This window comes from Schistocerca nitens, chromosome 5, assembly GCF_023898315.1.
Source record: "Schistocerca nitens isolate TAMUIC-IGC-003100 chromosome 5, iqSchNite1.1, whole genome shotgun sequence".
Lineage (NCBI taxonomy): Eukaryota > Metazoa > Arthropoda > Insecta > Orthoptera > Acrididae > Schistocerca > Schistocerca nitens.
The window spans coordinates 356,923,543-356,933,690 of NC_064618.1; the positions used below are offsets into that span (position 1 = coordinate 356,923,543).

At 38.2% G+C, this 10,148-nt stretch overlaps 1 non-coding gene across 1 annotated transcript; it reads left to right on the forward strand.

Moving 5' to 3' along the window:
- Positions 1-1,725: 1,725 nt before the first annotated feature.
- Positions 1,726-1,800, forward strand: Trnal-caa (transfer RNA leucine (anticodon CAA)). The gene has a single exon. It is a non-coding gene; the product is annotated as a tRNA-Leu (tRNA).
- Positions 1,801-10,148: the final 8,348 nt, after the last annotated feature.

The following is a 10,148-nucleotide window of genomic DNA, read 5'->3' on the forward strand; positions in this document are numbered from 1 at the left end:
GAGCCTGACATACAGGAATATCGTCACCCAGACGGATTTTATAATGAATACGATTGGTGACCACCAACTGATTAGTAAGAACCTGAGGATAAAGTTGTAATAACTGAAGCAAACAGGATCCCTCAAGCCGAGACAGATGACCAATATCGAACTGGGAAACCACGTTATTAACAGTTTTTAACCCAAGAACAAAAGTCAAATTTCTCGCTCGGCCGAAAGGCAGAACTAAAGGTACCACCGGAGCAGCCACGAAAAACCGCCGATTGCAATGTTTCCCCATATCTACCCTACCAGGGGCAACCTCTGGCCATTTATTGTATGACATCCCTGCGTGGAGGGAAACAAAGAAAGGAATTTGCATAAGGCATGAAACTCTAAGTACCACGCATAATCGAGTATAGAAACTGTACTACCCGAATCTAGCAGGGCACAAACAGGTTCACGATTAATGAGGGACAGATACAGGGAAGCCAAGCCCCTGACACTAATTTAACATGAGCGCATCCTTTAGGAGGACGAAATTGAAAACCCTGCCCACTCCTCTTCTGGTGTCACTTGCTCGCACGAGCCGTTCGCCGCAGTTAGCCATTGTGAACTGAAGGATCCACAGCCACACCTAAAACATCTACACTGTATCTGTGATGAGAGAAGCAGCCCCTTAGGCTGTTTTGCAAGCGACATTTCATCTTGACCTGCAGATGTTTCCTGACGACGTCCATCAGCAAAACTAAATGCTTCAGTAGAATCAATCAGACTCTTCAAATTGGTGTATGAAAGCGGCTCCTAAACAAAATGGGTCTGCGACCGGCCCTTGGGTCTCATTCCCTGCACTATAACTAGAACAGCATCGCATTCACTTACAGACATATTAAGCGTGCAAATGGCAATTCGAGCCTGCTCAACATACTGAGGCAAGCTCTCATTGAACCTCTGGACCCTCCAATAACATTGGCCCTCCAAGTACTGTTGAACCCTAGGTGAAAGTTTATGTTTGATAATGGCATCTCTCAACTCACACAAGGTAGCCTGCCTGCACAAGATGTCCGAAAAAATTTCAATAAGAACACCGTTAGATAATGGATACAAAAGACGCAAAATAATTATCTGGGGAACCTGTAAGGCATAAGCTCGTATCTCAAGATTTAAGGTTAACCATAACACCTGAACTTGATCTAAATTGTCAGTCATTACCTGAGAAATCCCTTGCAGAAGGTACATAGTGGGATTAGGCAGTTTGGCAAACATTTCCGACACTTCACCCTTAAAATACTGACCCTGCAAACTTTGATTATTATGGGCTAAGGAATTCAAACTTTCTTCATCATCATAATGAATATGCTCCAACCCCAGCACACTGGCCTTAACCTGCAAGCCACTTACTTTCTGGGAAAGTTGGCCAACCAAGTCCTGCTGTTCTCTATTTAACGACAAAAATTCCAAACCACAAATGCGCGAGTACGGATGACATTACTGGGCTTGTAATCTCCCCTTCTGTTTCGAGGTGACATGTGTACCATGGAGAAATGCAATACTCTGGGCCAACTCCTCAACAGCACTACCAATCAAATGTGAAGCATCACTGATCTGAAACTTCCTGGCAGATTAAAACTGTGTGCCTGACCGAGACTCGAACTTGGGGCCTTTGCCTTTCGCGGGCAAGTGCTCTAGGAAGGTAGGAGACGAGGTACTGGCAGAAGTAAAGCTGTGAGTACCGTGCGTGAGTCGTGCTTCGGTAGCTCAGTTGGTAGAGCACTTGCCCGCAAAAGGCAAAGGTCCCGAGTTCGAGTCTCGGTCGGGCACACAGTTTTAATCTGCCAGGAAGTTTCATATCAGCGCACACTCTGCTGCAGAGTGAAAATCTCATTACATCACTGATCTGTCCAGCAAGTTCGCCTGAAATGATGACAGGACTAGTCAAGGCCCCACGCAATCTAGCGACCAATTCGCCAATCCCCCCCCTCTCCCCATCCCTGAGTGTGCTGTTGCTGAATACTGAACTCGTAGACCAATTGGTCCTTCTTTAAAAGACGAGACCGGGCCGGGACTGTCCTGCTGCCCCATCACGACGCAAGCCAAGTGGAACACAGTATAAAACAAAACTCCAAAATCAGTAAATACTTATCCAAGATTGCTATACAGCAAATGCAAACAGTGGAGCAAAATAATAACTTCCCTCCCACTGGTCAGAGAGGACAACAACCACACTCTGCTACCATTTGAAACACCACCTTTTCTTTTCTCCCAGTAACTCACCGAAAAATCTTAACACAAGCTTTAAATAAAAATTTAACTCTATCATTACTGAGGATGAGGAACCGGGAATATGAATCACCCTAAGTTTGCATTTATTGCAACAAAACCAGTTAAAACACCAACAGTTATGTGTTACAATTGATTGGGTAGGTCACAGCTATACTGACAACAGTTTATAGAAAACAGATTAAGGCTTTTAAATTTAGAAAATTTAAATTCCTCAAAAAATAGGGAACAAACATTTAAACTGGAGAAAAACTTGGTTCAGATTTGACTGGTATACATTATAGCAATGAAACACCTTTCAACAAGATAAGTCGTAAAACACAGAGAACTAAGCAAATTAAAGTGTTGCAGGAAGCCGGATCAATTAGTTTAATTTGAGAATGATGTTTCAGTGGGCTTACTTAAACACTAAATGAGACAGGATAAATCTAGCACCCATTGAAAGGGGCATATACATGAAATCATGGAAATAGCATAATGAATTTCAATATATATATATATATATATATATATATATATATATATATATATATATATATATATAGGCTTCTAACACAACTCTGTTTCACCGTGAACAATTCAGGATATAAAAGTGGTTACAAATTGCTCTTAAAAACCATCACTTTGGGATCACATTGGCCGTGTGAAACCCACATAATAAACTTGACTACAATAAGTTACTCTCTAAGCTATATAAAACTGTATATAGGGGAAACAGAACTGATAGAATTTCCATAACGTCTTGAATCACATACCTCTATGCAGACCCAAAGCCAGTAACCAAGGACCACGCCCCACTGCTGGCCTTCCCATTCACCCAAAGCTGCATGTGTAACAAGGAACCGCTTCACACAGAGCACACAACGCCCCCTTGGGATCGCTAGTCAACAAAAGATGGCGCATGGCAGGAACTGAAATTAACGCTGCAAGCAACATTAAGAGGCTGAGGAATTGAACTGTGAAGAACACACAGTTTAGGGTTGTTTGTGCCCGACAAAGTGTGAGAAGTGAATGTGGATTGCGTACGAGAGACATTCATGAAGAGTCCAAAGAAATCGGGGTGTCGTGCATCCCATGAACTCGAAATGACAGTGTGGAAAGTCCTGCGACAGATGCTGTCTATGCTAGTGCAAAAGCTCAAAGACTACAACAAAGACAAGCATTTTGAGTTTTGTTCGCAATTGCAACAATTGACTGAAAATGGGAATGGCATTATTTATCACTTAATCTTCAGTGATGAAGCCATTTTTCACACTAATGAGAAAGTGAATAGGCATTATTGTCGAATCTGGGGTACAAAGCATCCACACAAATGCAATGAATTTGAGCATGATTCCGCAAAGGTAAATGTTTTTTGGACCTCGTCACGTTGAAAACCGTACAGTGCACTCTTATTTGCCAAGAGCACTATCACTGGATACTCCGTCTTGGACATGTTGCAGCAATAGCTACAAATGCAATTGGACTCCCCGTTCATCTTTCAGCAGGATGGGGCTCCACCCTATTTTTTAGCTGTTTCATGAAATGTCCTCCCCGATCACCAAATCTCACTCCATGTGACTTTTTTCTGTGGGGACACTTTTTAGATCTGGTATATGTGTACCACCTCTACCATGTGACGTAGGAGAACTCTTGGAGAGAAAATGGGAAGCGACTGCCACAGTTGATGATGCCATGCTGGGACGGGTATGGGAAGAATTCGATTACCGTATTGATGTCTGTCGGCTCACTGATGGTTTGCATTTCGAATGTTTATAAAAAATACTTTCAAAGTTTCTCTTCAAAATGCAATATGTATGACATCTGAAGAATGTTTAGTTCTTGTGCAATAAATAATTGAAAGTGTTCCCAGACTTAATGTACACTCTGTATATGCCCAGTACTTGTCAGAACATGACATAGTTGGTATCATGGCAGGATGGGTGAAACATCCCTGTCACAAGGCCTTTATTGTTACTGACTGGTCCTGTGAAGATGCGAAAGAAGATCTGAAAAAGAAGAAGAAGAATAGAATACTTCTTCCTCATAATATATGAGTAGTTACTGTAGGTCTGTCCAACTGTGGCAAGACTAATGTCCTCATGATGCTGCTAGCGCATGTAGATGGAGTCCAATCTGTACATTGTAATGAAACAAGCTGCACTGGGTCATGTAGAGTACCCAATACAGCAGGTTATCGTAGTGTGTGATACATGCTGAAACAGATGTGGATGGTGTGTAGGGACACTTGGTGAATAGGGTCACTTAGTGCAACTCTGTGAAGTAGTTGTGACAAAAATGTTGAACTGTGTCACAAACCAGTTAATGTATGTTCTTAGTCAGGTAAATTGATGTACAGGTAGGATAAGTCATTGCCACTTAGATATGAATTTCGGGATGTTTTGAGGAGAAAGTAGTAGTTCTGGGATTAGTGTTGGTGGTGTATAAATGTTAGTAACCTTTTTCATTCAGTTTTGTAATTATAATGCAATTTGTAAAAATTCATTTTTTACTGTAATGCAAATTAACTGTGTAAACCATTAATTTTGGAAAAGCTTAACATTTACATATCTTTGCAAGTCAGGAGAACACAATCAAAATTAATGTTCTGGAACATTCTATAGATAAATTCAGTGCAATGTCCACATATTACGAAAACTAGAGAAGATTCGATTAAACTGGCTACGTAACCTGATTCAGAAAGACAATTGTATCATAAATAATGTTAGAAGAACGAATCATTAATCTTTTGTAACACGATTTAAAGCTTTTGGGTTGTATGTAATTATCTTGCATTTTAGCCTTCAAATGCTGTAAAAAGTCATTTGCTGGGTTAACATTGCAATCATAACATCAAACATGAAATAACATAACAATGTCAAAGAACGTGATTGTTAAAAGATTTATAAATATACCTTGTCAAAAAGGCTTGGAAAGAGAGCGGTTGGATGACTAGCTGATGTGTTCCCGTGCCTGTAAGTTGTGACAGATAAACAAGTGTTGCTAACATATTAATTGGTGTATGTCTGGTATTGACCCAAGACTTTCTGCAGCGAAGTTATCACCTCCAAAAAAGTCAGACATGCTCTGCTTCTGGTCTGGTTACGTTAGAAATGGTTTGATGAGCTGGAATTGTTATGTTAGAAATGGTAGAGGATCAGAGGACTTATGACGTACCAGTGTATTCTCCAGATGAAAATATGTCTACTTTGGGAGCACAAGCATGCTTGAATTGAAGGAATTTCGAAAACACGGACATTAACAACCAACAACAGACACAGAGATAAGTACTTACATTCTAAAATTTCTAGTTTAGAATGGAGAACAATTGAGATTTGTGTTAATGACAGTTTGTCAGTAAATATGAGCACACCTATAACACGATCAGATATTAGGGAAAGTGTTTCTGACACTGTGAGACTGTTGACAGTGTTAGAAAAGATGTTATCAGACTTAAACTCGAAAACTGACATTTCTTAGGCAAAAATAAATTCAAGAATTGAAAGTTCTCAGGCAGAATTAAGTCAAAATTTGAGCCAACAAATTGACAGTTCTCAGGCAGAAGTATAAGCTGTAAGTTGAAATTTGAGTCAACAGACTGACAGTTTGATTTCAAAGGCTCTGAGTGATTTAAAATCAAAAATCAATGCAAATTCAGAGCAGTAAAACTAACTTGCGACAAGTGGCCTATTACTTAGTACTCAAGTGGACACTGTTTAGCAAAAAATTGCAGATTTTGAAACTAATTTAACTAATGAAATTTCAAACAACCGGGCAAAATTTATAAATATTGCTGATTTTGTAAATAAGGAAAATTCTGAAGTGAGAAATGAATTTTACCAGACGAAACGATTTTTGCAACTGAAATTGGGACTTTCAAAACTGATACTGACAAAAAGATCACAGAAATTGGTAGTAGGGTAGTTAATGTCGAAAAAACTGTAGACTGAAAATTTCTAGAAATACAAGAAAGTATATTACAAAAATGTTTTGGTAGTAGCTGTAATGGGGTCTGGGGAAATTTCCCAATTAAAACTTATCCAGGAGATAACAAACTACATCCAAAAGACTTTTTTGCAATTCTGCAAGGAACAGTTCAGTTTTGAAATGTCTGACACTGTTAAGATAAAATTTGTAAAGAAATTACTCGATGGTGAGGAACGTTCGTGGACCAATCAGAATTGTTCTGCGGAATTTCGAAGATTTTGAAAAATATTTTGTAACTAGATTTTGGTCTGAAACTGAACAAGCATGAATTAAAAGTGAATTCTCGAATGGTCCTAGTTATAAAGAATCTGACAGGACAATGACAGCTTATTGTGAGAAACTGTTACAAAAATTAATGCATCTGGATAGACCATTTGATGAGCGCACTCAAATTGATGCTTTAAAACGGAGGCTTCCAAAAAGAGTATAGTGGGGTCTAGTCTATGCACCAAATGTGCCCATAGAACAATTCTTGAAATATGTGGACAAACTTGACAGAGCCTTTGATAGAATAACAGATTTAATGTTAATCCCAATGACTTTGGAGGTTCATCTCAGAGAGGGTGGGAACTAAACTGTATAATAATAATAATAATAATAATAATAATAGTGGATGAAAGAACTTTAATAATAACAGGGATAATTATAATGGCAATGACAGGAGAAATTTCAGTAGAAATTACAGTACTATAACTCAAACAGAGAATGGGATAATTGAAATAGGTCCTGGGGAAATGACAGGAGAGAAGGCAACCAAAGGTAGCGAGATGACAGACATAGGCCTTTAAATGACAAAGTGTCCCACTAGGAGCCTATCAGTTTGGGACAAGGAATGTACCTTACCAAAATCAGGCTAATTTCACTCGGAACAGAAAGCATTACAATCAGAAACCTATTCATTATAGACAGTATGGAAATGATCAATCTGCAGACAGAAATAATAAAAGAATACATAATGTAAACAAAAGTAAAGTTCACAGGAAATTTTGAAATGTCATTAGAGAAACTACTAGTAACAACTGTAATAAGAACCATGTTACCTTTGATGAAGTAGGCTTAGAAGATGATGTGATTGCAAATTTATATAATCAAGACGAAAAATCTAATGTTGAAATGAAAGGTAAGGATAACTGTGATAATTTCAGGTTGTGCAAACTTATGTGTGGTGGTGATTTAGGTGTAAGTTGTCATACTGATGTTTCTAATGAAGTGTCTGGAGAGTCTGATGTTCATGTAGATGTGGTTAGTGAAAATGTTGTTGTGAGTGATGTTAATAATGTTTGTAGTGTAAGCTCAGATAATGATGATGATGATGACTGTGTACTAGAAGACTTTAATGGTGAATTGGATGGAACAGTATATGTTGAAGTCAAGGAGGATGTTATTAGTAATAGTGTTGAGACTAGTAGTGCCAGGAACTCTAATGACATGTCACATGAGGATCATTTTGAAACAGTTCAGCTTAGTAATAGAGCAGGAGACAGGGGGTTGATTGTGCTGATGTGTCTGAGATTATTTTTAAATCTGTTTGGGACAAATTTAAATATTATGATGATGGCAGTGAAGTTGAGATTAAATTAAGGGAAATCTGTGAACCAAGTTCTTCTTCTAAGCCAAATGAAATCGTCAGACATGATACTAGTCAGAACATGTGTGAGGTAAATAGTAACTCAAAAATTACAGTAAATTGTAGTATATGTTTGAAGAAGGTATTACCTAATAAAGAAAATGCAATCATGGAGCAGAAGTTTGATGAGTTAGTAGAAGATTTTTGTATGAAGAACAGGAAGACAGGAAAAACACCAATATTTGCAGTTCCTACATAAAAATTAAAGCTGCAAGTTGGGAAGGATTTTGTGTGATCAACACAGGGAGCCCAGTTAGTGCCATCTCAAGCAAATTAAAAGATATAATTAAGCTTGATATTGATTTTATTGAATACCAGTTGTTGGAATAAAAATTAGAAGAGCTACTGGTTGGACGAGCAAAACTATTAATAGACAAGTGTTGTTATCCTTCAGCGTAAACGATGTACAATTTACTCAAAGATGTCTTGTAATAAGTGATCTGAATGAGAATCTACTGTTAAGCATGGTCTGGATATTGAAAGGTAAAGCAGCATTTGATTGGGGAAACAGATTATTTATCTTTAATGACCCTAAGACATGGGTAAGTTCCAACAACTGACATGTCAATTCAAAACTTTGCTGATAGGCGAATTGAAATTAGGGAAGTTATCTTTTAGACACGGGTTATTGTGTAGAGGAAATTACTGAAGATTATGATGGAGATCATGGAGACATAGTTAAAAAAAATTAGGGGAATCAGATAAATTGAACCAAGAACAGAAGGTAGAAATAGAAGAATTATTGTGGGCTTACTATGATGTTTTTGATGACAGACCGGGTAGAGCAAAGGATTATCAGTGTAAACTCAGATTAAAACTGCATGAGCCTTTCTTCATAAAGCAAAAAGAAAAGATGTGGAAAAAGAACTTCAAAAGATGGAAGAGTGGGACATCACTGAGAGAAGTAAGAGCCAGTACTACCTGTTGGTAGTGGTAGCAAAACGTGATGGTAGTGTTAGGCTCGTACTTGATTCAAGACACCTAAATAAGTATCTGGAAAGGGAAACTGATCATCCAGAGAACATAGACAAGTTATTACATAAATTTGAAATAATTAAATACATGACTAGTTTAGATCTCACTTCAGGATTTCACCAAGTTGAGTTAGGAAATGATTTGAGAAAGGAAGATGTTACCAGTATTGTGTAGTACCATTTGGCCTTAACGTTTCGGTAGCATAATTCATTAGAGCTCTTGATTTCGTTTTGAGGAAAGATCTTTTGTCAAAATTAACTGTTTATGTAGATGATGTTTTGATTACTGGGGAAACTTGGAACATATTAATACTTTGAGGGAGGTTTGCAATAGATTAATGAAGGGGGAATGTCACTTAAACTGTCTAAGTGTAAGTTTGCTTTGAACAAATTGAAGTTTCTGGGCCACAACATTTTTGAGGAGGGTATTTTAACAGATTCTGAAAAACTCGAGGCAATTGCTAAATTCCCAACTCCAGAAACCAAGAAATAATTGAAGTCGTTTTTTGGGATGTGCGGTTACTAACGAAAATTCATTACCAGAATGAGATTTTCACTCTGCAGTGGAGTGTGCGCTGATATGAAACTTCCTGGCAGATTAAAACTGTGTGCCTGACCGAGACTCGAACTCGGGACCTTTGCCTTTCGCGGGCAAGTGCTCTACCAACTGAGCTACCGAAGCACGACTCACGCCCGTTACTCACAGCTTTACTTCTGAAAATTCATTAGTACCCAAGCTTTGAATGCTCCAAGTCTCAACAGACTACTGAAGAAAAATGCAATGTGGGTTTGTAATTAGGAATGTGAAGCTGCCTTTGAAGAAATAAAAACACAATTATGTAACGGTCAAATTTTGTACTGCCCCGATTTGAGTTTACCCTTTCTCAGTATGGGAGATAGTAGTGATTACAGTGTAGGGATTCATCTTTCCCAAGAAATAGATGGACCATGGAAAGCTTTTATTGAAGATGAAAGGATAAACCACATTCTTATTTCAGCCTATCGTCCGTTGGGAAACTCTTCGGAGAGATACATGAGAGAAATTGGGCGATTCTTTAGAACGTACTGTAATACTAATCATGCTAGTTGGATCATGTTGAGAGATTCAAAGATGATATGAACAGCCTGTAGCATTCCTCAACAGGTTTTTCACCTTATGAAATACAGTATAATAGCAAACCAACACATCCAATTAGTGATTTCAATGATTTCCCAGTCTGCAAACCATTAAGTACTGAAAAGAGAGAGGAAATTGTAAGAAAAACCATGGAATCTCAAGGTGACATAAGAAAATGTAGACATAACGAAAGATTAAACCCTAC